The following is a 27,297-nucleotide window of genomic DNA, read 5'->3' as shown; positions in this document are numbered from 1 at the left end:
AGGAATGGATCTCCAAACAACTGAATTTGTGTCCGGGTGTCGGTTCATTGCAGTCTCACTCCCATTGAAGAAAAAGGAAGTTTTGTCATTTGCTTCAATGGAAGGCGCTTGCTTTCCCATTGCATTGCCGTTCAATTTTGCCAGCCTGTGCAGGGACTGGGGACACCGTGCTCCTCTTTGTAAATTGGAGAGTACCAGATCAGAAACTCATTTACAGTATGAGGCCATTTGGGACCTACCCTAAATTAGGCCCCTCCATGACTGTGAAGAGGCACTCTCTCTTTGGACAGTACAGAAAGGCATGGAGCTGTCCAGCTGATGTGACACTCAAAAATTGCACGTGGGAAATGCACAAAATCGGCTAGACTTGCCCTTTGCTTTAGTCTTTCTGATATTAGATACAGAGTGAGCTGACATTGCACAGCCTGTTTGGTAAATAGGAATCTCCTACAAAAGAAAGTCGACTGGTTTGGCCCTGCCTGCTACTAGCAAGTTTTTTGCTAATCACAAGATTTCTCACAGTGACAATAAGATGCGGTGACAGCTTAGAACTGAGTAATGGTCCAGGCTTAAACAGTCATTGGTGCAGGACTAGAACTTGGGTCTGTAAACTAGATACTGTAATCCCACTGCTATAGAGTCATTCTGACTGCTCTTTGGCCCACTGACTATTTAAGTATTTCATACAAAGTGAAGCAGCTTCAACAGGTGAGATTATGAAAGCCCCTCCCCCGACTTTTCCTGTAGCTCAGTGCTTAGCATAGTCACTTGGGCAGCGAAAGACCTGGGTTCAAGTGCCTGCTCTGACACAAGAAGAGTGGGGATTTGAACCCTGGTCTCCCACAACCAGGCTGAATGCTTTAAATACTGTGTATAAAAGGGCATCACAACCTCCAAGTTGCCTTTTCTTTTCCCCCTTCAGACAGGGCTGACCTGGGTTAAACACCTAATTCCAGCAGAGGGTTCACAGCTGTTTATCCCAAGTGGCATTACGTGGACTCCAGCCCAACCCTCAGCATTTGCGACTGGCTAGCTTCTGCAACATCCCACTCAGCTTCTGTGAATCCCACTCTTAGGTGCCCAACTCTCCACATACATTTATAGGGAGCCTGTGTACCTGAGTCAGGGCTGGAGATTCCACTATGTGGCAGGGGACCTAAAGTTAGGTGTTGCAACACTGAACCTAAGTCCTCTTTGTGGATCTAGCCCCAAATTGCTCCTTAAAATGTGATGCCATATAGAGCTGCCTTTTATGCCTGTGAATAGGGCAACCCTTGGGAATTAATGCGATGCCATCCCCAAAAATGTGAAGCAAGAAATGTTCTGCTGTCTTTTAGCTTTTTATAGTTAAACAAACCCTCAGTTGAACTACTGTGAATTCTTTAAAGGCCCATGCTCATGGATCAGATTACTGTGCCAGTGATGGCTGGCTTTCAAATTCATTTCAAACACTTCCAGGAAACAGATGCAGATACCTGGTAAGTGGCAGCATCTGACTTAAAAATGTGTCATCAGCCTCAGACCTCTCAAGTAACATCTCAACTTGGTGGAGAATGTTAATCTAACTGGTGAACATATTTCAATGAGTGGAAATAAAGTCCCTCCTCTAGTTACTGACATATTGATTCACACCTTTGTGTTGTTCCAGGGGCTCTTAAACACTCTAAGCCCAAAGGAGTATGATTTCTGTTTCTAATATTGTTTGGTCAAGCTGGCTTCTTGCTGCATCCCAAAATTTCCCAGCTGTTGTGCAATAACAAACAATTATAGGGTTTGGATTTTTATAACACTTTATTAAACAAAAATTAATCATTCACATCTACTGATCCAGATTATAAGAAGACAAAGATAGGATTAATAAAAGAAAACCAGCAAACATTTACTGCATTTTCATAACTGTTCATCTCATTATTTCTGACATGATTACAGTACAGATATTGATACAAAAATCTTATAAGTGGCATTTTAAAAATAAAGAGCATATGACTGATTTTGTCCCAACTTCAGTATTCTGTAACTGATATATCATGTGCCAGATTCACCCCCGAGGTAAGGTAATTGATGCCAATGGAATTATACTGGTTATTAATTTGGCTCCTTGTTTTCAGAGTGTTTTTGAAAGATGCTAATGGAGCTCAGAGTAATTGCAGACTAAATGGACTCAGAGGACTAAGTGGAGCACGTAGGATGGCATAGCTTATGTTCTATTGCAGCATGTGCCATATACCAAGGGACTGCTTTCATTGGGCTTTGGATCAGGCCCCCAGGACACAGTGCTAAGAAAATGCAACTGTCCAAAAATGGTTAATAAGGTTTTTTCATGAAGTGCAACTTTAGGAAAGTAATGCATTGGAGCCCTGCCAGCTAAAATACATTGATGGGTTGCAAGAAGGAGACAAGGCAACCGTTTCCATAGCTTCAGCTTAACCAATGGCTGCTCTTTAAAGATCAAATTCTAATTCTCCTCTAATTTTAATCTTTTAGTAATTATTTGAGGCCAATATTTAATATGATATTTATGGCCTTGCATACTTTGAGCACTGATGATGAAACAGCAGTGCAGTTTCCATGTGTTATCCAAATAGACATTCCTCCAAATGCACATCAGTGTGTGAGCAATCTCCCTATCACGATGCATGTTCTGTGCATCACTAAGTCATCTATTTAATCTATTTTTTATAGCAGAGGCATTTCTAGTACTCCTGGTGCCATTGTAGCTAAACACCAGTTAAAAAGCTGTGAACCTAACCTTGCACCCAATTGTTAGCAGACATAGAGCTTATTATCCTTCAATGGGACAGCTCATGGGAATAAACCTTATGCCCAGGAGCGACTCTTGGTAGGATTAGGCCCTAATTTAACATTCACATTGCCCAAAGGGATATAAAATCGGACTTTGTGTGATCTCTAGTTGTTGTGTATATTCATATCAGTGTAACACAGGTTGAAAAAGAAGATTGTATTTAACAAGGTAGCCATCATTGTAAACATACAGGACTCGGTCTGAGGGGTTATAGTTGATACTTTGAATTGTTTCTAACATTTTATCCATAATTATGCTAATTTTACCTTCCTGTTCAGTGTTTGTGTCGTATGTGTAAAATATTGCCTCTTTCCTAGTGTTGACAGGTCTTGTGGCATATAGAACACCACAGATGATGAAAGTGTTGGAAATGGATGGCTTGTACTGCCTTGTATTCCAAGTATGGAGCACATCAAGTGTGGTCTCATTGAGTTTGCTAATCATAATGTTACCTGTGTTGTCCTCGGTTGAATAAATTACCCACAATCCACTTTCATCCACAGAAAGTCCATATCTTGCCACCCAACACTAGCATAAGAGAAACGGTTACCATAAGCAGCATTCGGCAGAGTTTTCCTCACAGCCAGTGTGTTTGTGTTTAAATTGAGCTTGCCCATATCTCTTGAATTATATACATTGTAATACATGAAGTTATTGTAAACTGCGGTGCTACTGCCTTCCCCATATTGAATGTTTAACTCTCGAGCATTTTTTAATAGCAGCAAATCATCATAGGAATTATGAAGTCTGTAAGATTCTAAGAGTCTCCCATCTGGGTTCAAAGGTGCCACCCAGTATAGGTCCTTCTGCGGGGTCCGAAGAGAGGAATCCCTACCCCAGGAACCATATTTGAAGGAAAATCCTCTCCAGTTCAGCTGTACAACATAGGGCTGGCTGATATTCACAATCCCACCATGACCACAACTGCCTGTAAGCAAAGAGAAAATGTAGGCTTTTCAAAGGGCATGATTAGGAGAGAGGATTTAGTGTGTGTACTTTATATGAATCAGCTTTGTTGCAAGAACAGAAATAGATACATATCTTTGTCAAAGATTTTCCTTACACCATGTAAACAGCCCATGGATTTCAGTTCTGTAGCTGTTCCAGTCTGACTGAACTACAGGGGTCATCCCACTAGAACTGGGGCCATACTGAAAAAACAGCCAACAATCCAGCAACACATTTTAGAGATCTCAGTTTTTAGTCAGTACTCACTTGCAGTAAATAAATGATTCGCTTCTGTTTCAGACAAGTGACCAGTTTTCTGTTTCCACCTAGTCTATGCTTTCCACCCCGCTGGGCTGGGAAATCACATAGAAAATACCATTTCAGAAACATTTTAGGTCATTTGCTCCTGCAGTGGAGCACAGTTCTGGAAATATGGGAAGCAAGAAGGAACATCTTGTCTCACTGAACCGCAGTGAGTGTTGGAAGGTGGAGGGAGAATTGGCAGCACTAGTTCTAGAAGCTCATTTCAGATTAGCATGTTACTGTCAAAATCACCACTTGAAAACAATACTTCCGAGAGCTTCCATCTGAGGCTCTCAAAGCAATTCAGATATTAATGAGCATAGCCTTACAACAGCTCTGTAAGGTGGAGGTAAATATCCCCAGTTTAAATATGAGGTAACTATAAAGTGACCATACAACCTATTTCAACCAGGACAGTCTTGGTTTTTCTTATGATGTCCCAGGAGCTTCAGGATAACTGAAATAGCCTGTTGTTTTTTTCATTCCATCAGCCAAAATATTTGTTTTTTTATAGCTACACAATGTTTGTTCAAGATGTATTGCTATGCTGAGTAGAATTTGCACTGTTTACTGAGAACAAACAGCCCAGTGGAATGAGCTTTCAGGGTAATGAACAATGTCTGGAATGAAGAGAACCTGAATGAAAGTAAACGCTATCAAAGCTGTTCCTCTGCTCAAAGCGACTGTTGATGACACTTGTTCAATGTTTCACAATGAATGCAGAACACTAAAGTATTGGAAAAAAATCCTCCACTCCAAAATATGCAGGTCTCCCTGGGTGAGAAGCTGGCAGTGGTGACACCAGCACACTTAAAAATAAAAGTATCCTTTTGTCTGACTCTTTGCAGCCCTAAAAGATGCCACCATGAATGTGTGCCAGTTTTTTCCCCTTTAAAAGCATGGTCATCTGAGACACAGATGTTAAGCGACCTGCACAGTCACACAGCAAATGAATGGCAGTGCCAAGACTAGAACCCACATTTCCTAACTCAAAGTCAGGTGCTTTAAGCACTAGACAATGCTCCCTCTTAGAGGTGAAGTAAAGTTTACCTGTGAAGACCTGAGTTTCATGTATCTATTAATTGATCAATTCAGGGTAACAGCTGATGATATCAAATCAGTGCAGAGGTTGCACATGCTCTAGTAGATGGGGTGTCTTTGACACAATCACTTCTATATTATCTGTTCAGTGACTACCATTTGATGGCTGTTTGCAAGCCTATGTGAAAAGAGTTGCTGGGCTTAGTCTATTCCTAATAGAGAAGTGGCCACAGCACAAATAACATCATCACCCCCTTATTAGCATTGAGAACAGAGAGAAATAAACAAAGACAGAACTATCCTCTCACACCTAAAGCTGGTCCCTCTTATGGAGGGTTGAAGAACATCAGTGGAGCAGAATCAGGAAACTCATACTGCCACTGAGGCCCAGATGAGCAGGTGCCCATGGCCAGAAACATCTTCTGAGCAGTCCATAAAATACAGAGCAATGTGAAGAGGGGGGAGAAACCCTTGTGGCTTGTCTGAAGATGCTCTCCCTGGGAAATGACTGGAACACACCTGCCACTTGGAGAAAACTGCTGCTTGCAAATGCAAAACATTTTTTCTTCAGAAATAGAGGGATCAAATTTATTCCTGGCAGTGATGATTTATCGGCATCCAGATAGAGGGATGCACTGCCCTAGAGGCAGGACAATATCTTTATGGCCTTTCAGTCTAACTATTGGTAATGTCTTCAGAATCCAATGCTAATGTGTATTTAACTGGAATTGTAAAGTTTGTGGCAATCTATGAAATACGGTTTTGCAGTGAAACTCACCATCTTTCTTTTGCTTTTGTCTTTCCAGCTTTCCTAAGCTCCACTGTCTCCTTTCTTCTCTTGTATCTCTTTTCCCACACCTCTCTCCTCCAGCCTGACCCCTGGTGCCAAAGCATGTGGGGAATCAGGAATTCACTCACTGCCCTCACTGCCATGGGTGGGAAGCAGATTTCATTTATTCCCAGGGCTTCTGTGCAGCCATGCTGATAGACGCTGCAGAGAGACTGTGTTGAATTGCTGCCTCCCCCAGCCACCTGCATCATGCCCCTTCTTGGTCAGCACCAGCCATTTGTGGGGCTTCGTTGGCCAGAGCAGAGGTTACAGCCATTCTGTGCTACTGTAACTTCCCCCTGATCAATTTTCTCCTCTGGGGACACTCTTCTAGAAGATGGTGTAACCCTGGGTTTTGCTCCCTTGCTGAAAAACACTACCAGGCTCAGATTCAGCAAAGCATTTAAACACATGTTTAAATGCTTCACTGACTGGGAATGAATGGACCACTGAGACCTGAGACCTCATTTCCAGATATAACACACAATGCAGGCACTGGGCTGTAGCTCTGCAAATGGCAATTAGCATGGCTAAGAACATGGCCTCAGTACTTGACACATATACTGATGTTTGGAGGTGCTCATACCTCAGCTAATGCAGTGCAAGAAAGATAATGCAGATGATGATGCAAAGTGGCTTGCAACCTGCCAACTCCATAAATCAATTTGAGCCATTTGCCTTATATCTCTATTGTGTATCGCTACCTCTAGTGTTACGGTTTGTTCTTAACTGTTGACATATTGACTATTACTGTACTTAACTCACAGCAATCTTATTTCAAAATTAAATGGATATTAATTCTTCTATAAATCTGTGGTTTGTTTGAAATAATATTGCCGGTACTGAGGTACTACTAAGAGAGTTTGGATGAAGGGCAAAACATCATTACTAAACTCATATATATGCAACCTCAATTTTTCATGTCATTAAACTGAACCCATTCCAACTTTTAGTAATTACTGTGCTGTTTCATAAATTAATAAAAACATGTTCAATAGAGACCTTTTCTTACAAAAGAAATAATAAATTATTATTTCTTCCCTTAAAGAGATCTCTCTGCTGAACACTTGTTTGTTTCTTATTTATGAAACCAGGCATGAATTATTAAAATAAAGTTAGGAACACGTTCAGTTTAATTTAGGGTGACCAGACGTCCCGATTTGATCGGGACAGTCCCGATTTTAGGGGACTTGTCCCGCGTCCCGACCTTACATCGGTCGGGACGCACTTTGTCCCGATATCGGGGGTACCGCGGCAAGCCAGCACTGCTCACGTCTTCTTCCGGCCCCTGGGGCAGTGCAGTTGAGTTTCTGCTGGGCTGGCCGGCCGGCAGGCGCCTCCAGAGTGCTGCAGCTCCACTCCCCAGGCACGCACAAAGGCAGGGGCGGGGCTTGTAGGCACCAGCAGCAACCTGACCCGTGCCGGAGCTACACGGACAGGAGCCAGAGGGACACTCCCTCCTCCCCCCGCTGCCAGCCCTGTGAACATGGCTGCAGCACGGCCCCGCTTCTCCCTCCTGCTCCTCGCCCTAGTTGCCCTGCTCCTGCCCGCACAGTGGCCCCTCTGCTTGGCCGCCAAGCACCTGAACCGGTGCTTCGCCGAGTGCAAGCGCTGCACCGACCCAGAGTGCAGCAGTAAGTGGGTGCGGGGTGCTGGGGTCCCCGGACGGGACCTGCCTGCTGGATCCTGAGGCTAGCACTGCAGGCGGAGGGGGGGGGGGGGGCGGGGAGGGACTGTGCCAGGCAGGCTCTGGGAGGGAGGACGGGGGGTCCGATGCTGCTCTGGGTAGCCCGTGCGGGGTGGGGTGATGATGCTGCAGGGACGGGAGACCCATGGGGAGGCCGCGGTGGAGGCAGTGCTCTCGGGGCCGGCCCTCAGGCAGGGCCATGGGGCTGCACTTGTGGGCACCGCGATCCGGCCATGAACCGGACGTTTCTCCGTCCCTTTAAAGGGCCAGTAGCCCGGCGTCCTGTCGGGTGGGTTCTCCCACACGTGCCGGTCCAGCCCCAGTGTGGGGTGTGTTTGGTCATCGGCTCCCCAGCCCCATCTGCAGCGTTGGTACGTTCCAAGTAGAGCGGGAGGGGGCGAGTGGCAGTTGGCCGAGAGCGGGTGGAGGGAGGGGGCTGGGGGACGTGGCCTGAGCGCACCCTCTGGTGCTGGGGGGGCGGGGGGGGGGGTCCAGGCACGCACGGGGGAGGGGCTTATTGTTGTTTTTTGCTCCGCCCTCCTCCCCCCCCCCCCCCCCCCCGCGTCCCGATTTTTCACTTCTGTCATCTGGTCACCCTAGTTTAATTACATGAGAAAATGTGCGAGGTTCCATACAGTGGATGTTTGATTTTTGAAAACTCTCCAAGAAACAGTGTTAAAAAAAAAAAACCCTCTCGGTGGTAGTCAGGGTGGGTTCTCAGTCTTCTGCACAGGTTCAGAGGAATTCATTGTTGTTTATTTAACGCTAACTTGCCTTCCTGTCTGGATCTTTTGGAAAAAAATTCACAAAAGAATCAAAGTGTCATGTCATTTTGTAAATATTGGGAGACACTTGAAATAAATCCATATGAATTATTCAGACTTTAGCATTTTTAACTCCTTTTTTACTGTGTTAGGCCTCTGATCATTGAAGTTCCAGGGTTAATGCCGTATCTTGTCTCTTTTTCAGAGGTGGGCTGCATGTTCATGTGGGGGAATAAGGTAGAGGGAGCCAAGAAAACACATACACTTTATTCCTCCACACAGGCTACCCAGACTTTGGGTCAGGAGGTGCAGGGGGAAGCAGCACTGCATGTTGCTTACTAACCCACTTCTGAGGGGAAGAGGAGTGAGCATGGAGGGGCGGGAAGCCATGGCTCCATAGCCCCAGTGTGCCAGTCACTACAGCTAAGCTGGCAGGTTCGGGGTTGTGACAGCAGTGAATTGATATCCTTGTGCCCTGGGTTCTTGCCAAGCTGGGTGGCTGTGCAGCCGCCCAGCAGTCTATCAAGTGCCACACACTTCAGGTGCCCCTCCACCTATGGCCACGCTGCTCCTGCCCTCTGCCTTGGAGCCCCTGGCCAGCTGCTCCTGGCAGCCTCCTGCTTGCTGAGCAGAGTGGGGGTGAGAGGAGGGGCACTGATGTCAGGGTGTCCCCCTTCCTGCCCATGTACCCCATCTTCTTAGAGCAGGGCATGGGGGGGACACGACAAGGCTTGGAAGTGGGATGGAGCTTGCTGGCGGCTCCTGCTGTGTCTGAACAAGCAGGCTTCAGACTGGTGAGTACCAATCTACTTAAAGGGGCAGCATACTTAAAGGGGCAACCTGTGTGTGTGTGTGTGTGTGTCCCCCTCACAAACACACACACACACACACACCTCCCAACACATACTTGTATTATTATTGTTGTTGTTACTTCCTGCAATGCACATATATTCTCTGTAATTTTATTCTTTCAAAGTTCTGTTATTTGAGTGTTTTGACTTGTCTATGCATTTCATAATTTTTATTGCTCTTATATTTAAGAAATTTAATTCTTTGAGTAGTGAGTTCTAAAATTCCTAACCTGTCCTGGCTGGAGTACTTATCCCTATGGTAACTTTTAAAATATAGATACAGTTTTTTTGTGGTGGTGCACATTTGCATGTTACCTCGGTAATTTGGTGCACATACAATTAATTCTGCACATGGATGGAGAAAGTTAGAGGGAACATGGCCTGTGGCCCCTGAAGAACAAGGCAGAAAGGGGAAATGGGACTCCGTGGACCACAATTTTTCCTGTGTTGCTGCTGGGGCAGCCCAGCAATGTGCTACCTCTTCTAAAGGGCGGAGACACCATCCACCCCAGAAATAGTAAGTTCCCTGGGGAAGGGAACATATTACATTTTGGTCCCAGTCCTGTAATCTGACCCATGCAGGCAGACCCTTACACCCATATTGATTCACACTGATATCAGGGGAACAGGGATCCATCCACCTGGGTCAGATTGCTGGAGTGGGCCTGTGTTTGTACAAACACCATGGAAATGTCCAGCCCTAAATTAGCATATCCATAATTAAGTCATTGACATTTCAAATAACTGGCACCACTACATTACCTGCAAAAGATCGCCAGACCATAGCCATTTCTGTTCCTACATCCCAGCTTTACTTATATGGGGGAGTGCACGAAATCTGCCGATTTGGGGCAGTAACTAGTGACAGAGGTGCTGGAAACTGTTGCATGCATGGTAGAAGTAATGAGTTTTTATTATCAACAAATTTACTGAATCCTATCTTGGACTGGGCCATGCACTAGAAAACTGCAGTCAGAGAGCAGGCTAGATGGAAAACAGTTCTTTCTTTCTGATAGGTTGCTTGAGAAGAGACTTGCTCTCTCTACACAGCATGTCAGTGAGCAGCACCTTGGGATGCAGTGTTTGAGGGGCTGTATTCCAAAGTACTGCAAGAGCGAGTAACTTTAATTAAACCCTCCCTAGACAAGTTAGGAGTTTTTCAGGTTTCCCAAGTCCACTTTACCCAACCAAAATATGAAGGGGGGGGGGGAACAGATCTGAAAACAGGACAAAGGGTCAGTGCAATACAAATATTATAAATATAGTACGAGCTGGAAGTAGTTTGACAGGAATCAAGGTTGTGGAGGAAATGTATGGAAAACTGTGCCTAACCACTTAAAGGCGCTAGGGAGTGTTGGTAGTCTAGTGTGAGCAGCCATGCACTGCCTCCAAAGGGACCCATCCAGGAAATCCAGCAAACTCACTTATTCGCCCCGTTCCCAGACAGCAACCTCTCCCTTCCACTTTCTCTTGGTTAAGGAAATGGACTGTACTGTGTGTGCAATCAGTCACTGTAGAAAGTTTTAAGTATCGGGGGTAGCCGTGTTAGTCTGTATCCACAAAAACAACGAGGAGTCCGGTGCCACCTTAAAGACTAACATTTATTTGGGCATATGCCCAAAGGTGACACTGGACTCTGTTTCTGTAGAAAGTTTTGAACAATATGACATGAAATGAAAGATTGAGCCCACGGCAAAGTGCATTTCATCTGCTCCCTTTCCTTCCTTCCCCACTATGCACAGAAAGTCAGGCTAAGCAGGCTTTGTGTGGGCAATTATACAGCTGGCTGAGGATCTGAATCTGTCTCTCTATCTAGGTATTTACACAGTAGTAGTAGTACTGTAGTACTACTCCACAGTAGTACACCTCCACTTCTAACAGACTGGCAAATTTCCAGGCTCTCCACAGTTGCTATTCCAGTCCTGGGCTAATAGCACACCCAGAAATCACAATCCCACCCTGCTTCCAGATTCCCACCAAGCCTTGTTTTGAACTATCTGAAGTTGGTGGCAACTTACCTCTACCATGCACAAGACAGAGTCCCTCCCTATGGCCTCTCCACAGCTTCACCCCCCTGCCCCAAACATGAGAACCACCAAGGTTCCGTTGCACTAGGAGCCTTCTTCAGCTCCTGTGCCAATGGGGGAACTGCACCCAGAAACCATCCAAAAAGTACTCGGCTAGGTCCTCAACTGGTATAAATGGTCATAGTCCAACCAAAATCAATGGAGTTATGGCAACTTATGCCAGCTGAGGATCTGGCCTTCCGGGTCATTCCCGGTGCTAAGAAAGCTGCTGTGCTCTGCAGGCATGCCACATTCAAGTCAACCAGAAAGAGGTCCACCAATGCTGAAATGAGCCCCTCCTCCTCCCCTCACATACATCTGCTGAGCACAGCACTATTGTTAAAGGATTTAACACTTTTTAACTGTAAGAAAGACTTGTTCTCAGGCATGTTAAGAAAGAGGCAGCCTCTCTCTTCACACCATCACCCTCAATAAATCAATGAAGTGCCCTTCAAATGCTTTTTAAACTCTACACTTTCCACTGAACCATTGGTAAGCCTTTCCTAAGGAGTGTATTTTCCCCCTCTCCGCATCATCTGACCCAACAAGAAGGTGTTGTTCATTTTTCCTATCAGAGACAAACTGCACTGGCTGCTTGCAGTGCTGGCAAGCCCTGAAGAAGCCACAGAGGGAAGAATGTATTTCCACCAGTTCCTCTCTCCTGCTAATGGGAAGCTTGAAATAACTGACCTGAAGATGGTAGGAGGCAAGTGCTGGTAGGTAATAGATGTGCACTATCTGTACAGTGAAAAGTGCTCTGCTTTGTTCAAAGGTTTCTCCAAACTTTTTGTTATTAGTCTGGTTTACCTCTGATTTGCTGGCCAAATTGTTAGGTACAGGTGAAAAAGCAGTCTTCTTCCCCCATTGTATTATGAACACTTTAATACCTTCTTTTTGCCAAATTATTCTAAAGCAGAAGTCATAAAAATGCATACAAGGGAGGGAGTAACATTGCTTGAAAAATCCTCTTGCCTACTCATTAGTGACTGGGAAGCTCTCTCTTAAGGAAAGCTATTAATTGCTACAGAATTTAAACTTCCTTTAAAAAAAAAACCAAAAAAACCACATGGAGTGAAAACCTGGTTCCATTGAAGACACTGCCAAACTCCCACTGAGTTCAATGGGACTAGGATTTCACCCTAAGATTCTAGCCTTTATGGCTCAGAATAAATTTCTGCATATTAATCAAATGTAAACTATGCAATGTTGTCTTCTTGAGTCTGCATACAAACAGCTCCAGTGCATCAGCTGCTGCTTAAATTTTCCAAGCAGAAGTAGAGTGACACTGACAAGACACAGATCACTTTCACAGAAGTTATCCATGATCAGAGCTAATAGAAAAGCCGCATTTTACCACAAAAAGAGTTTGAAAGAAGGGAAAACATTACTTTTCATACTGTTGTACTACACCTCTACCTCGATATAACACTGTCCTTGAGAGCCAAAAAAATCTTACTGCGTTATAGGTGAAACCGCATTATATTGAACTTGCTTTGATCCACCAGAGCACGCAGCCCCGCCCCTCCAGAACACTGCTTTACCGCGTTATATCCGAATTCATGTTGTATCGGGTCGCGTTATATCGGGGTAGAGGTGTATATAAAATCATGAGTGGTGTGGAGAAAGTCAATAAAGAAAAGTTATTTACTTGTTCCCATAATATAAGAACTAGGGGCCACCAAATGAAATTAATGGGCAGCAGGTTTAAAACAAATAAAAGGAAGTTCTTCTTCACACAGCGTACAAGCAATCTGTGGAAGTCCTTGCCTGAGGAGGCTGTGAAGGCTAGGCTTATAACAGGGTTTAAAAGAGAACAGTAAGAGTATGCGAAAGTGTTTGTTTCCTGCCCTCATCTTTCATATCAGCCTGTTGCTGAGAGGTTAGTACATGTCTGGCAAATTTCCCAAGACCTGTGCTTTATTTTCATTTCATTTAACTCAGTCCTCTTCCTACTTTTCCCATCTCTCCTCATGTGATTTATACACAGAATGCTTACCTGGTGGGAAATAGGAGGGTGTTGTGGTTTGATTTCTATGTTTTTCACATTCCTTCAATCGATTCTGGAGAGCCACAATTTCTCGATGGATTGCAAGGATATTGTTTTTGTCCAATGATTCCAGATCATTTACCATGAGAGTCAGATTCTTGATCTAGAGAAATAAAAATTCAGCATGACTTTAAATTACAGTCATCTTTATTTCACAAACATTTTAGGCTGGATTTATCATTTCAAAAAAGGTGCCGCAGAACAAGTTTTAGGAAATGTTCCCAAGAATAAGTTTTAGCATGAACATCAGGTCTCAAGCTAGTGTGCAACTACAAGAAAATGTTTGTGAAGACAGTGAAGAAACTAATGATATTTTACTTACCATCAAAAGCAATTATTCATTCCAGGTGAGTGAGTGATAACAAATTTGAAAATTTGATTTATTTAATATTGGGAAAGGGTTCTTGATTTTATATTGATTGGGTCACTACCCTAATAAGTTAAGTTTTTAATTATATTTGTTGGAGCACAGAAGGTTTTAGGCATGGGTGCTCATAAATTAATATTTATTCTGATAATGTAGACAGTATATTTATTTAATATAGCAGCATCCTAGAGCTTCACCTTTCAGTCACACAAATGATAAAAATTGCCATATATGAAGAAATATGCTAACATGCTTATGGCCAAGATTTGCTTTAACTCCACTGACAATAGTAGAGACATTCCAAATTTCACTGGAGTAACAGAACTGAATGTTTCTGAATGGCAGAAGAACCCTCATACTTTACCTCCACGTATAGTTGTTCAACAATCACATTGCTTCCAACAAGTGTGGATTTCAGCTGAGTGACCAGTCTCTCCATTTCATTGATTTCCAGTTTCAGCAACTGAAAGTCCAACTCACTGTAAGAAACACTGGTCGACTCCATATGTTCCACTTTGATGGTTAGGTTTCGGATTTTCTGTTCATACATTTCAATTGCTTTGGTATATTGGCTAACCTAAAAAAAAACCCAAGCAAATTTTCAAGTTCAGTTTAGCAAATGTAACAGGCATGTTTGACATCTTCTTTACATCTGTGCAATCCCACTGGGACTGCATGTGAATTACTGAGGGCAGAATTCCATTCATAATCTTCACTTTATTCCACACTGTAACAAGGGCAACCACATTGTGAGCAACCCCTCATGGCCAGAAGTCACCCTGCAACACCAGCCTCTGTTTCCCCCACAAGGGCCCCTTATGCAGACTCCACTCTCTTTTTCTAGGCTCAAAATACCCCTCCTTGGGGCCTGGGTTTATTCACAAAAAATAAACTACAAATAAAACAGAGTCCCAAATTAAAGTCCAACAAGCAAACGCTTCTCTTCCTGCTCCCAAGCCTCCCTGCCTGGAGAGCTTTTGCTGTCTTTCCCCTGTTCTCTTGGGGTCTCCCTTGCCTTAGCAGGCTACTGCTAGCACTTCCTAGCTGGAATCTTTGGCTACATCTATACCGCCCTGGAGTTCGGACTGCAGGGTGCACTGAAGTGCTGCTCTGTAACTCCCCCATGTGGATGCCAGGGACTTGAACTAGGAGGTTCCTTCTTCACATTAACGTAGTCCTGTTTGAAGAGGATTACATGAAGGCAAACTAGGAACCTTATGGGTTGCACCTGCAGTATCAACATGAGTGAGTTACAGTGCAGCATCTTGGTGCGCATGGCTCTTCACACCCCCGCAGTCCAAACTGCTGGACAGTGTAGCTCGGGGTGTATAACCTATGGCCTGTGGACCATACACAGCCCACCAGAGCATTTCATAAAGCCTGCAGTCTGCTTCAACACAATATACTAATGGCCGATTCATTAGCGTTTTTTCATCATGTTTACATCATTTTAGTTTACACATGTAAATAGACAATATCGAACACAGAAACAACCTATCTGAATACATACAAAACCAGCTGAACTTCAAATATAAATCAATACAAGTGACTTTAAATCTTATTAAAATATGTAGAAACCTTGTGGGCCAAACAGATTATGTGGCACGCCTGTGTAATAAGGTTGGGCACCACTGGTGCCAATAAACCCTTAGTCACATATCCCAGGACTCTCCTGGAGCCTCCTCACTCCCAGCAGTCTTTGCTCTCCCTGAGTTTTCCCCTCACTTCAGCTTCCAGCTACTCTTTATGGGGGAATCACCTGATCCCTGTCAGGTGTGCCTCCTTCAGTAATCAGGGCTGGCTAGCCACAGCAATACCGAGTTTACAACAGTGCCATGGGCCCAGCCCATGCTCAAAAGGGCCCCCAGCCCAGCCTGCTCTGTTTGCACTTTGCCCTGAGGTCCTGCCAGCCCACTGACTCCTCTATTCTCCCAGCCCCTCCACCTCCCTGCCCACTCCTCTCTGACCCCTTGCCCCACCCACCTTCTCCTCTCCACCCCCTGGCCAGACCCCAGTGCAGCTCTGGCTCTGACCAGTCTTGGCCAGTTTGGGATGAGGAGCCAGTGGCGGGGCTTGGCTGGGCCCCTCCAGGCAAGAGGGTCCCGAGGGACCCAGCCCAGGCAGGGGCGGGCCCTCGTCTGGCTGAGCATGCCACTCCCGAGGGGCCAGCACAATTCCCCACCCTGGGAACGGAACCAGCCTCGACAATGCTGCTGGCTCAGCCCAGCTGACAGTCACCTCCCGGTAGAGTCAGCGAATGCGGCCGGAGGGGGTTGGGGGGAAATGTGTTGTGGTGGTGGGACTGTGGGGAAAGGTACTGGGCAGTAATGGGTGGGGGAGTTCTGTGTGATTTGGGGTTCTGTGTGGGGGTGCTGGGCAGTAGTGGGGGGCTGTGGGTGGGAGGGGGTGGGCAGTTGTGGTGGGGGTCGGGAGGCACTGGGCAGGGTGGTGGTGTGCAGGGCATTGTGCATTTGTGGGGAGGTTGTGGGGGGATGCTGGGCATAGCAGGTCCAGGGGACACTAGGCCTAGGGAGTGAGGTGGTGTTGGGCAGGGGGCTGTGGGGCACTGCCCAAGCCCGCCCCCAAAGGGAAGGGGCACTCTGGCAGCACAGGGCCACGTGGGCCAGTGTGCATCTGGCAACTGCTGGTTTGTGAAAAGTGCCCTTGAACTGGGCTGGGCAGAGTAGAGCCGCCCCCACCATACCATGCCCCATTGGCCCAGCCGGCGCCTTACTCTGGGGACCAACCTCCCCACTCCATCCTCTGTTGCTCCCATTGGGAGCCACAAATACGTTTGGTGCTGGGCCCACAAAAGGTTAATCTCAGGGAGAGTTAATCCCAGGCCCTCCAGCCTGTACAAGTCAAGCCACCCACTTACACTCACTAATGTTCCCTCTATGAGCTAACTTTATCCAGGATTATATAGAAATTCAGGGGGAAGATTCTACCAGGAAACCTGCAGTGATTATTTCAGAGAAGTGCTGTACATGAAGAATGTCTACACAGCGCATGGTTGCAAGTCTGAGCCCCAGTTGACAGTGCTAAGAATATCCCCCTCCCTAGGCCTCAGAGCCTGTGCCACAGCCTAAGCCTTAACACCTACACAGCTATTTTTAGCACATAATGCAAAGCCCAAGTCTGTTGACCTGAGCTTGGAGACTCACTGCTGTGTAGATGTACTCTCTGGGGCTGAAAAAGTAACAAACAAAAAAAATCCACCAATTTGTCCAAGATGACTTTCTGTTGACTTCAGTGGGCACTGGTCTGGCCTCCACACTCCAAATAGTATCCAATCTTTTATGCATCAGAACTAATTGAGTCCCCTGAAGAAGGGGTTATTTTAGCACAGTGCACTATTACAAATCCCATCCATCCATCCAGAAACTGATTTAAATGAAGGCCAGTTGAGGTGACAGTTATTTTAGCCTTTAGGTAGAATAACTGTTGCACAGCAGCCTCTTCAGATGTGGAACCACTAAACAGATGGCTGGATAAATATACTTTTGAACATGTCTCTACTAATGTAGAGGTCACAGTACAAACATTGTCAAGGAGAATGTCAAGCAGTCTGTGAAAATTAGAGTTCCATACAAATGGAACATCTTGGCAGGGCTGGCTCTGGCTTTTTGGCCGCCCCAAGCAAAAAAAAAAAACCACCTGCGGCACGGCCAGAGCAGGAGCAGGGGGACCAGCTGAGGGGGGGGAGGAGGAGGGAGCGGGCGGGAGAGAGAGAGAGAGAGAAGGGGGTGCTCAGGGCTACAGCAGGGGCACTGCCACGCGGCCCCTCCCGCTGCGCCGCTTCCTGCCGCCTGCTGCGAGGGTTCCGCTCCAGTCGGCGGGGAGAGAAGGAAGAGGACTGCCCTGCAGGGCGCTCTGGTTCTCCGCACCGCCGCCTCCTACAGGGCGGCCGGAGCAGAACAAAAAAAAAAGCAGCCGTGCCGCCCTAGGGCAGAATGCCGCCTCCAACTGTGAAAAACTGTACTCAGGTCAACTTTTTAAGACTAGAGCTTTGCTGTTCTACTGTCCTGGTAATATCACCTACAGACTCCTGACCAAGGCTTTGTAACAGCCATAGAAGAGACTTCCGCCAAATAATTCTTTCCAAGATATACACTGAACCTCAGTACATGCTTGGCCAGGTCTTTGGGAGTTTAGTCAATGGTACATCGATACTTGTGCAGGGCAGATACAATCAATTAAGCACATAATGTGTCTGACTACTGAATCTCAGTGACTTACTTTAAGTAGGCAAACCAACGGTAAGAGGACTCTCTTTTCAAAGTTACAATTTTTTATACAACTGTGACAACTACTTTTTGAGTCTGAGGGGAGCCATTAAACAGAGACTCCTAGAAATGTAGGACTGGAAGACACCTCAATAGGTCATCAGTCTAGTCCCCTGCACTGAGGCGGGACTAAATATTATCTAGACCATCCCTGACAGATGTTTGTCTAACCAGTTCTTAAAAACCTCCAGTGATGGAGATTCCACAACCTCCCTAGGCAATTTATTCCAGTGCTTAACTACTCTTATAGTTAGGAAGTTTTTTTCTAGTGTCTAACCTAAAATCTTCCTTGCTGCAATTTAAGGCCATTAACCACTGAGGGCAGGACAAGAAGTAAAGAGAACAATTTATCACCCTCTTCTTTATAACAGTTTTCAGGTACCTAAAAGGTCACCCCGCCCCCCCAAGTCTACTCGTCTCCTGACTGAACAAACCCAATTTTTCAATCTTCCCTCAGAGGTCATGGTTTCTAGACCTTTAATCATTTTTGTTACTCTCCTCTGGTCTCTCTCCAATTTGTCCACATCTTTCCAGAAGTGTGGTGCCTAGAACTGGACACCATACTCCAGCTGAAGCATCATCAGTGCTGAGTAGAATGGAAGAATTACTTCTCATGCCTTGCTTACAACACTTCTGCTAATACATCCCAGCATGATGTTCAGGTTTTTTGCAACATATTACATTGTTCACTCATATTTCATTTGCGATGCCACATAAACCCTAGATCCTTTTCTGCAGTACATGTTCCTAGGCAGTCATATCCATTTTTGCAATTAATTATTCCTTCCTAACTGTAGTACTTTGCATATCTTTATTGAATTTCATCCTATTTATTTCAGACCATTTCTCCAGTTTGTCAAGATGATTTTGAATTCTAACCCTGTCCTCCAAAGCACTTGCAAGCCCTCCCAGCTTGATATTGTCAAACGTTATAAGTGTACTCTCTCTGCCATTATCCAAATCATTTATGAAGATATTGAATAAAACCAGACCATGACAGATCCCTGCAGGACCCCATTCAATATGCCCTTCTAGCTCAAGTATGAACTATTGATAACCAGTCTCTGAATAAAGTGTGCACCCACTGTATGATAGGTTCACCTAGGCTATATTTCTCTACTTGGCTTATGAGAAGGTCGTGCGAGACACTTACAAAAGCCTTACTAAAAAAAAATCAAGATACATCACACCTACTGTGTCCACCATCCACGAGGGTTGTTACCTTGTCAAAGAAGGATATTAGGTTGGTTTGACATCCTTTGTCTTGACAAATCCATGTTGACTGTTACTTACCTTACTTTCTTCTAGATGCTTACAAATTGATTCATTGTCTTTCTGGCTACCAACATTAAGCTGACTGGTCTATAATTGCCAGAGTTGTCCTCGTTCCCCTTTTATAGATAGGTACTAGATTTGCCCTTTTCCAGGCCTCTGGGATCTCTCCCATCCTCCATGAAGTCTCAAAGATAATGCTAATAGCTCAGCAATATCTTCAGCCAGTTCATTATTGTGGCAGAGCTCCAGCTTTGCCTCAGGGGGTCCTGTGCTTCTAGGCGGTTAGGGCTTGCCTCAGAGGTTTGCTGTAACCCTCAGTGTAGCCTCTCTCCCCAACAAGAGGAAAGGGTTACAGCTTACTGACTCACTTTCACCATCGGCCAGTCAACGGGTTTGATGTAAGACCCTCTTTAGTCCCTGTCTTCCTACTCAGGGAGCATTTTTGTAGAGGGGTGGAGTGGGGGGGGGAGGGAGAACCCGGGCCCGTTCTCTTCTCCAGGTTCCAGCCCAGGGACCCTAATGGCACCTATAACGTGTAGTTTTCCTATACCACCAGAGCTATAGCCCTTCCCTGGGCTACTTCCCCAAACAGACCCTCCTAGCACCCTGGCCATGCTTGTCCTCTGGCGATTTTACTGTGCACCTTCTTTCTCCCAGTCTTCCCACTACACACCTACTTACTCCCCATTCCTACCAGCCAGCCCTCTGAAAGAACATCCTTTTTAACTAGTCCCAGACAGTTCTAAACAGGCTTCAGGTGATCTGAGTAGCCTGTTTCCCTTGATTTCTTCTAATCTGTTCTTAATTGGTTCCAGCTGTCTTATGGAGTCTGCCTGACATAACTGCTTCTAGTACCTTCCTGACTGCATTGGGGCAGCCCCTGCCCTGGTCACTCAGGGAACAGAAAACTATTCATCCAGTGTCCAGTATGTTTTCCTCTACCAGATTCCTGTACCCAACCAGTCTAGGTCTGTCACAATATTCTAGGGTTTATTTCATCAGGCCCTGCCAGCCTGAAGACATCTAAACTTGTCCAAGTAATTCTTAACTTGTTCTTTCCTTATTTTAGCCTAAGGTCCTACCTCATTTACATAGATGTTCACTATATTAGTCATGCTAACTTTTTGGTGAAAATATCAACCAAAAGGCAATTAACACTTCAGACATTGCTGTGGCTTCTCCTGTCCTTGGTCTTCCTCTTGCTTCATATATATTTGTAAAATGTTTTCTTGTTACACATTTTGTCCCTAGCTAGATTAATCTTTTTTGCCTTGGTCTTTCTAATTTTGACCCCTCATGCTTTTTTTTTTTAAATAAATATTCATCTTCTGTAATTTGACCTAGTTTCCACTTGTGTTTGACTGAGTTTCAGGTCTTTGAAGATCTCCTGATTAAGCCAGGGTTGTCTCTCACCATACTTCTAGCTTTCCTATGATTTGGGATAGTTTGCTCTTGTGCCTTTAATAATGTCTCTCTTAAAAACTGACAATTCTCCTGAACTCCCCCCCACCCCTTTAGACTTCCTACAAGATCTTACCTATCAATTTTCTTTACTGAAGTCTTGAAGTCCATTATCTGGATAATTCCATATGCACACAGAAAATGAGTGCCAACTTTGGCCCTCAGATACATACCATGTGCATTTCAGTGTGTATATACCTTAGGTCAGAATTTATCCCAAGTAACTTAGGGCCATCATGTTACAATGAGAGTCATAACACTGAATTAATGTTTTTTGCACTGACTATTAATATTCATTTGGCATGATCTTTTAAACCTGATGACTTGTGTGGTAAGCATAAGAGAGGATAATTTTCCCTTAGCTTCTTTTATGAAAAGGAGAGAACACTACAGAGCAGCAATTGTTTTTCCAAGATGTGAGCAATGTGGCATGCATATCAGTAAAGTTAAAAGAGTGAGCTCCAGATTATTTACGGCTGTTTTGTGATATCCAGGCTAGGTCATACCAAATTGGAAATGCCATATCACACCCAAAAAGCAGATGTGCAAAGTGAATTATTTTAACTGAAAAGACTTTCTATAGGATTCTCCCCCTCCATTTTGTGTTTTATGCAGCACATCTAGTATAATCAAGAGCAGATAAGAAGAGAGCTATGAGTATTTATGGTTAGAATTTATAATTTACTGATGTGCCTTTTCTACTGATGGATTCAAGGACACTTCATTTCTTAAGACATCTGGCTCCTGGAGACGTCCAACACTTTCTCTGGGACACCTAATTTAAATCCTGAATATTCATCTACCAGCAAAAATCAAATGCAGGTTCTCCGTCTCTCGAGAAACCACAGTAGTCCCCTAGTTTTGCCTGTTTTGTTTTTTTCTTGGTGGTGGGAGGGAGGGAGGGGGGAGAGAAGAGAATGGATCTGAATCCTTGTAACAAGGAAGGAAAGTAGTGTAAGGGTAAAGAGTTGGTCTTTAACTAAAATGCATAATCCAGTAGTCATTGCTAGAGCATCAAATGTTGACAGAGAAAATTGATTTTTTTCAACTGTTAAGGGAATGGAGGGGGTCAGGTGGTGGATTTTTCCCACGCTTCAGCCTGGGCTGAGCTGACATTTGCTCTTTTCCCTCATTCCCTCCCATATGCTGGTTACATAAAAGTACCACAGGAGGGAGCAGGAATCATGGCTTCCTCTGTAACTGTATATAGCAATTACAGGCCAACAAGACTGTTCCATGGTTCATAAAGAGAAGCAAAGTGCTTCCTCCATCCCTCAAAGAACACCATGTGCCTATAGGCCCAGGAATGAGGCCTGAGGATACTCGAAACTCATATTATAAGGCCCTGCTTGCATGCTACAATATTGAACATTTTATGTTTAATCACCCTTTTCCTTGTGATTTTTACATGCCCCTCACTGCAGTTGCTTGAAGACAGGCCCTGCAAAGTTCTGACTGTTGGACTGTTTCACATTCACTAAAAATAGGACTGGTCAGCTTTTAAAAAAAGAAAAACCAAAAATCCTTACTTTAGTAAGTTCTCTTTCAAATTTCTCAGAAAGCACTTGGGCTGTGATTTCCAGAATCTCGACCTTCTGCACAGGAAACACGGTGTCTGGCAGGTACACTGAGCATTGGCACACTCCATTGTCATTCAAAGAGCCGGTCACATTGGCAAATGGCTGTAAGAACAAGTTGGTTTCAGAAAGCAAATAAATAGTCAATATGCTACTAGGAATCAACAGCAAAGGACTGGCAGTCCCCAAGCAGGGGAAAAGTTAAGCTGTGATCATAATAAATGCATTCAGGGTCAATATTAAGTTGTAATAATTTCTTCCTATGAACTCAAAGTATTTTCCTATATCAATTCATTAAACTTCACCACACCCCTATAGAGGTAGTTAAATACTATAACCATTTTAACACTGGAAAAATGGAGGTACAGGAAAGTGAAGTGATTTTTCTAAAATCAGACAGTGAGTCAGTAAATGGCAGAGCAGGAAATATTAAATCTTATAGGGAGTCATTGCTTTTAATGGTCTCTGCAACAGGGCCACTTAGTGATTGTAGTCCATTAATTTCAAAGCACTTTACAAAGTTTTGTTTGTACTTCACTGATGGAAGAAGCCACAGAAATTAGACCAATTTTCATGGAAACTTTTGATTTTGACTAAACCCAGTTTTCCTCACTGGGAACGTTTCATTTGATATTTTTCAGCCAGCCCTGGTAAACATGAGAGCTGAAGACTTTAAAACTCCCCCAACCTGCAGTAGCTGGTATGCCTGCTACTGCAGGGTACTGAGTGGAGTCATGGCCATGCATCACTGCTCTCTCCATCAGTGCACAGGGGTATAAACAAAGTTTTTTTACTTGGGGCAGCTAGAGTTAAAAAATAATAAAATATTGGCTGTTGAATATTGTTTTTATGAGTAGTTTTGTACCATGACTAAATTTGTCCACTTCTAATGAAGTGAGAGAAACAGGCTTCTGTTCCACACTGTGCTTTTTATTGGATTAACACAACCCCTATAGTTGAGCTCCTATAAGCCTAAGTCCTTCTGAAAAGGGAATTGACACCTAACTTGGTTCGGCATTACAACAGAGTGCTGCAGTGCTGAAATAGCTTTTAAAAATCTGGGCCTAGGTCACTATTAAAAAAGTCCCTTAGGTGCTTTTGAAATTGTCAGCCTCAGACTCCCCACATTACTGGATTTGCATTCTGCCCAGCAGGAACAGTGAAAAAAGGAGCAGAGGAAAATATCCAACGAACAGACAAATATGGTTATTGTACTTACCTTTGATAAGGCCCCCATTTGTGCTAGCTTGGTACTTTGTGGTACTTTTTAATCCCTGATACAGATTACAAACTGCCCTTTATCTAGATCTTAATTTATTAAAATAAGAACTTTTTAAAAAGTGGATTTAAATATCAGAAACCCACCAAACTTCTTCTTTTAAAATTATTATAAGAGTGTCTATTCCAACAGGGGAGAAAGGTGTAGACTGGAAAGGAAACAAACGCCTGTTACAACGCAACTCACTATCATGAGCCCCTTTCCCACTCCCAACATCCAAACAGCAGTCCAGATTCCTCAATATTCTGAAACTTTGATTTTAAAGGAGCCATCTCCAGCAGCTTTAACGTTGATTGGGATTTCCGACTGACTGCTGAGACAGTTAATGTTTCTTCTGGTACAATGCTGTTTCATGGAGTCCTTCCCTTGAAAAAAAAGCTACATGTGATCAATGAAAGGCTGCAGATGCTCAGTCTGTCCAAAACAATGTGCATTATTCATGTTAAATTAATATATACCATCTCACTGCCATCTTATGGAATAAGGTTTCAGGTCCTACCCCTCCATAGCACTGGCAAGATTGGATGTTACTCTTGAATCTCAACATGCATCCCTGGGAGTCTACAGTAATCAAGGTCCATTGTACTGCACAAGACACCAGGGCCGGCTCCAGGCACCAGCCTACCAAGCATGTGCTTGGGGTGGCACCTGGAAGGAGGTGGTGCTCCGGCCAGCCGGGGAGAGCGGGGCCGCAAAAAAGCCAGAGCCGGCCCTGCAAGACACTACACTGCAGGGATGCAGCCCACCAATGTACACAGCCGAGCTCCACCGAATGGGAACCATGGCAATCTCCAGTGCTTGCAAAACCATTTGATAAACTGTGCATCAAATGGGGTGATTAAACTAAAGGTGTGTGGGGCAGGAAGGGGCTTGCACACGGAGGTAGCTGCTAGTCAGCCATACAAGAGCAATGCTCCATTCCTGCAGGAGCTCCGCGAGGCAGGGGTCATCCCCAGCTACACAACTTCAAAGCCACACTGAAGCAGAACTCCATTCTGACAGTGCTCTGGAGCCCCAGTTTTAGCCAGCTTCCTCTGCGGGCCTCCTAGTACTCCATCCAAGAACCTGTTCAGAGCCTCATGCTGCTGCATCCCCATCACCTGCTCCCTCATCCCCAGCCCCTAAAACAGCCATTTGGACAGCTGAGGAACTGGAAGATGGCAGGAAAAAGGCCACTTGTTTAAATAGATTCAGAGAAAACAGGGGGGTTTGTGCCAGCTTGTCAAAAAAGTAATGTATGCGGCCATTGGTCTGGCCCCCTGATCGTGTTGTACAGGGGGACTGATAGTGATTAACAGCAGAGTTACAAGGATCATCATAAATTTTACAAATATCTGCACAAATTATGGTTTACCCAAGGGTGAGCATAATGAGAAATTCTTGACATTCTAAATTCCCTCATCCTCAGCTTATTATATATTTACACTTCAGCCTTGATTCTTACCACCAGGAATTGCCACTGCTTAAGGATGCTGCAGTGAAAAACATTCCCTCCCCTTAGATGCTGAGTTCACTACCTAAGTCCCAGCACTACAAGGCCTATTAGACCAAGAGACTGCATTGATAGTATCACCTAAAACTCATATAGTGCATTGTGTTTTCAAAGTGCTGGGAAAATGAACCTGAGATCTAAATCCAGATCTAGAACACTCCAAAGGATGAGGGGTGTTTGCATCTGTGGTTTTGGATTGAGTTAGTCTCAAGTACAAACCACAGCTAATTAATTTCAACTTGCATTTTGCATTTAAATTAGTCAGATTCTCAATGGGAGTTGCATTTGCCTAACCAAAAACAGAATTTGGCTGTTTTTAAAACAATGTAATTTGTTTTCAAATTTATAATTAAGTCCCAGGACATTTGTTAAAGGTGATATTTTACACTTGCTACATGCAGAGAGCCCACAGAACAAGTGGAGATCTGAAAACTTGCCTCAATTTTAAAAGATTCTCCCAACCTGAATAGCGGGAGGAAAAAAGAATAAATTAGAGCCTGTGAAAGTCATAATATGCATCTTACCACATTCTGGAGCATGGTGCTGGCTGCATTCAATGCGATGGCATTTTGTAGAAAGACCAGCAGCACAGCCAAGTTTTCACACTTCATCTTCTCAGCAAACAGATATGATGGAGAAAGGACAGCGGGATCCCTTTTATAAGGGGCTCTGGGAATTCCCCCAGTAGGAGTTTTGTGCTTAGAAAGAGGTACTTGTGTAATATTTATTGACACTTCTCACAAAGGTGATGACATGCCGGTGAGTGAGCCACGGCACAGAGAGTGACTTGACTATTATACAAACATAACTTTCTCATTGCCTGCTGTCAAAAATTAACCACCCTCTCCTTTTGTAACAAAACCCTTCCCCATTTCCAGTATCTAGTCTTGTTCTAAGGGAGCCACAAAGGAATAAATACACAATGGGCAGATCAATTAATTGATGGACTTCAATAATTAAAATGCATTCTTTTCTGGAGGAGAGAATAACTGCTTCCTTTTACTGGACTTATCAGTATTTTTATTGTAAATCCTTTCAGTAGCAGATAGACAACCTGGGCCACATCATCTTTGTAACCCTGCTTCTAAACTCAGATGGGGTGAAAACAGCTCAAGTTAGGTTATTTCACATACAACGTCAAAGGAGCCTCCCTCCCTTCCTCTAATCCCCTGGATGCCTTATAACATGAGCAGAGTGCACATGGGGCTCCACAAGTTTGGGCTAAAGAACAACCATTGGATGGGAGAGGGGGCCGAGCTGAAGAACAGCCCCAGCAAACCTGCAAGATAATGCTAAGACAGTCAGCATTAATGCCCATCCTACAGCTTTGGTACCATGGCTTCTGAAGCAGGGGAGATCAGGGAACAGCACACTGTGGAACAGCCCTGTGCGTGGGAGCACTAGGATATGCATGGCTTGCCAGCAGATTTAAAGTACTCTTTGCTTCTGATGAGCTGGTCTCACAGCATTTAGGCATTACCACTTCCAGTGGTCACTGGAGCCTGGTATAGAGGCAAGCAAGAATGAAAATGGCTATCCAGATATTTCTGAACTGGCAGGAAGGCTAGGTGTGAGTTTGAGTGGAAGGTCAGGTCAGTTCCCCAACCCTTAGTGTCGGCAGTTGGATTTTTAAATACATATTTATTGTGGAGAATGCAGCTTGGGTTCTGTTTTCTGAGTACTGCCTCTTTAAGTGTAAGAAAATGCAGGAAGGGGAGCATTCTGAGACTTACACAGAGGGTACACAATGCAGAGCTGGGTTCCACAAGAGCTCCCCCAGCATGCAGGTGAGGCAGAGGTGGCACAGGCTGAAGGAAGCCCCTGTGGCAGCTGTAGGTTCTTTGGGGATTTCCCTTACACTGGAGAAATCCCATCTGGCCAGTTCTGTCAAGTTTCTGGCCTGTTTGTGCTGATGGACCAGTGCAAAGGGGCATGTAGGTGTGTGTGTGGGGGGTCCTCCCTGGCTGTCAATCTCTGAGAGAGGCCACACCTCTTTGCTGTCACTCCTCCTTGAAGGGCAGTCTAAGACAGTTGTGGGCAACCTGATGGCCACACACAGTCTGTCAGGGTAATCAGCTGGCAGGCCACCAGACCATTTGTTTACATTTGCATAGCTGCTCACAGTGGCCATGGTTCACCATTCCCAGCCAATGGGAGCTGCAGGTTGTCCAGTACTGGTCTAAAATAATGGGGAAGTTACCAGTCTCAGTGCTCGATCCCA

At 44.7% G+C, this 27,297-nt stretch overlaps 1 protein-coding gene and 1 pseudogene across 1 annotated transcript in view; one reads left to right on the top strand and one right to left on the bottom strand.

Annotated features, from left to right (window-relative positions):
- The window catches only part of LOC112061359 (scavenger receptor cysteine-rich type 1 protein M130-like), a 737,202-nt gene that overhangs the window by 167,471 nt on the left and 542,434 nt on the right, over positions 1-27,297 (top strand). The gene's annotated exons all lie outside the window — the stretch shown is intronic.
- LOC135977487 (olfactomedin-4-like) lies at positions 1,773-25,921 on the bottom strand (annotated as a pseudogene).

The sequence above is a fragment of the Chrysemys picta genome, unplaced genomic scaffold (assembly GCF_011386835.1).
Source record: "Chrysemys picta bellii isolate R12L10 unplaced genomic scaffold, ASM1138683v2 scaf1, whole genome shotgun sequence".
Classification (NCBI taxonomy): domain Eukaryota; kingdom Metazoa; phylum Chordata; order Testudines; family Emydidae; genus Chrysemys; species Chrysemys picta.
The sequence above is the reverse complement of the archived record's forward strand: the minus strand, read 5'-3'. Positions and strand labels throughout refer to the sequence as shown.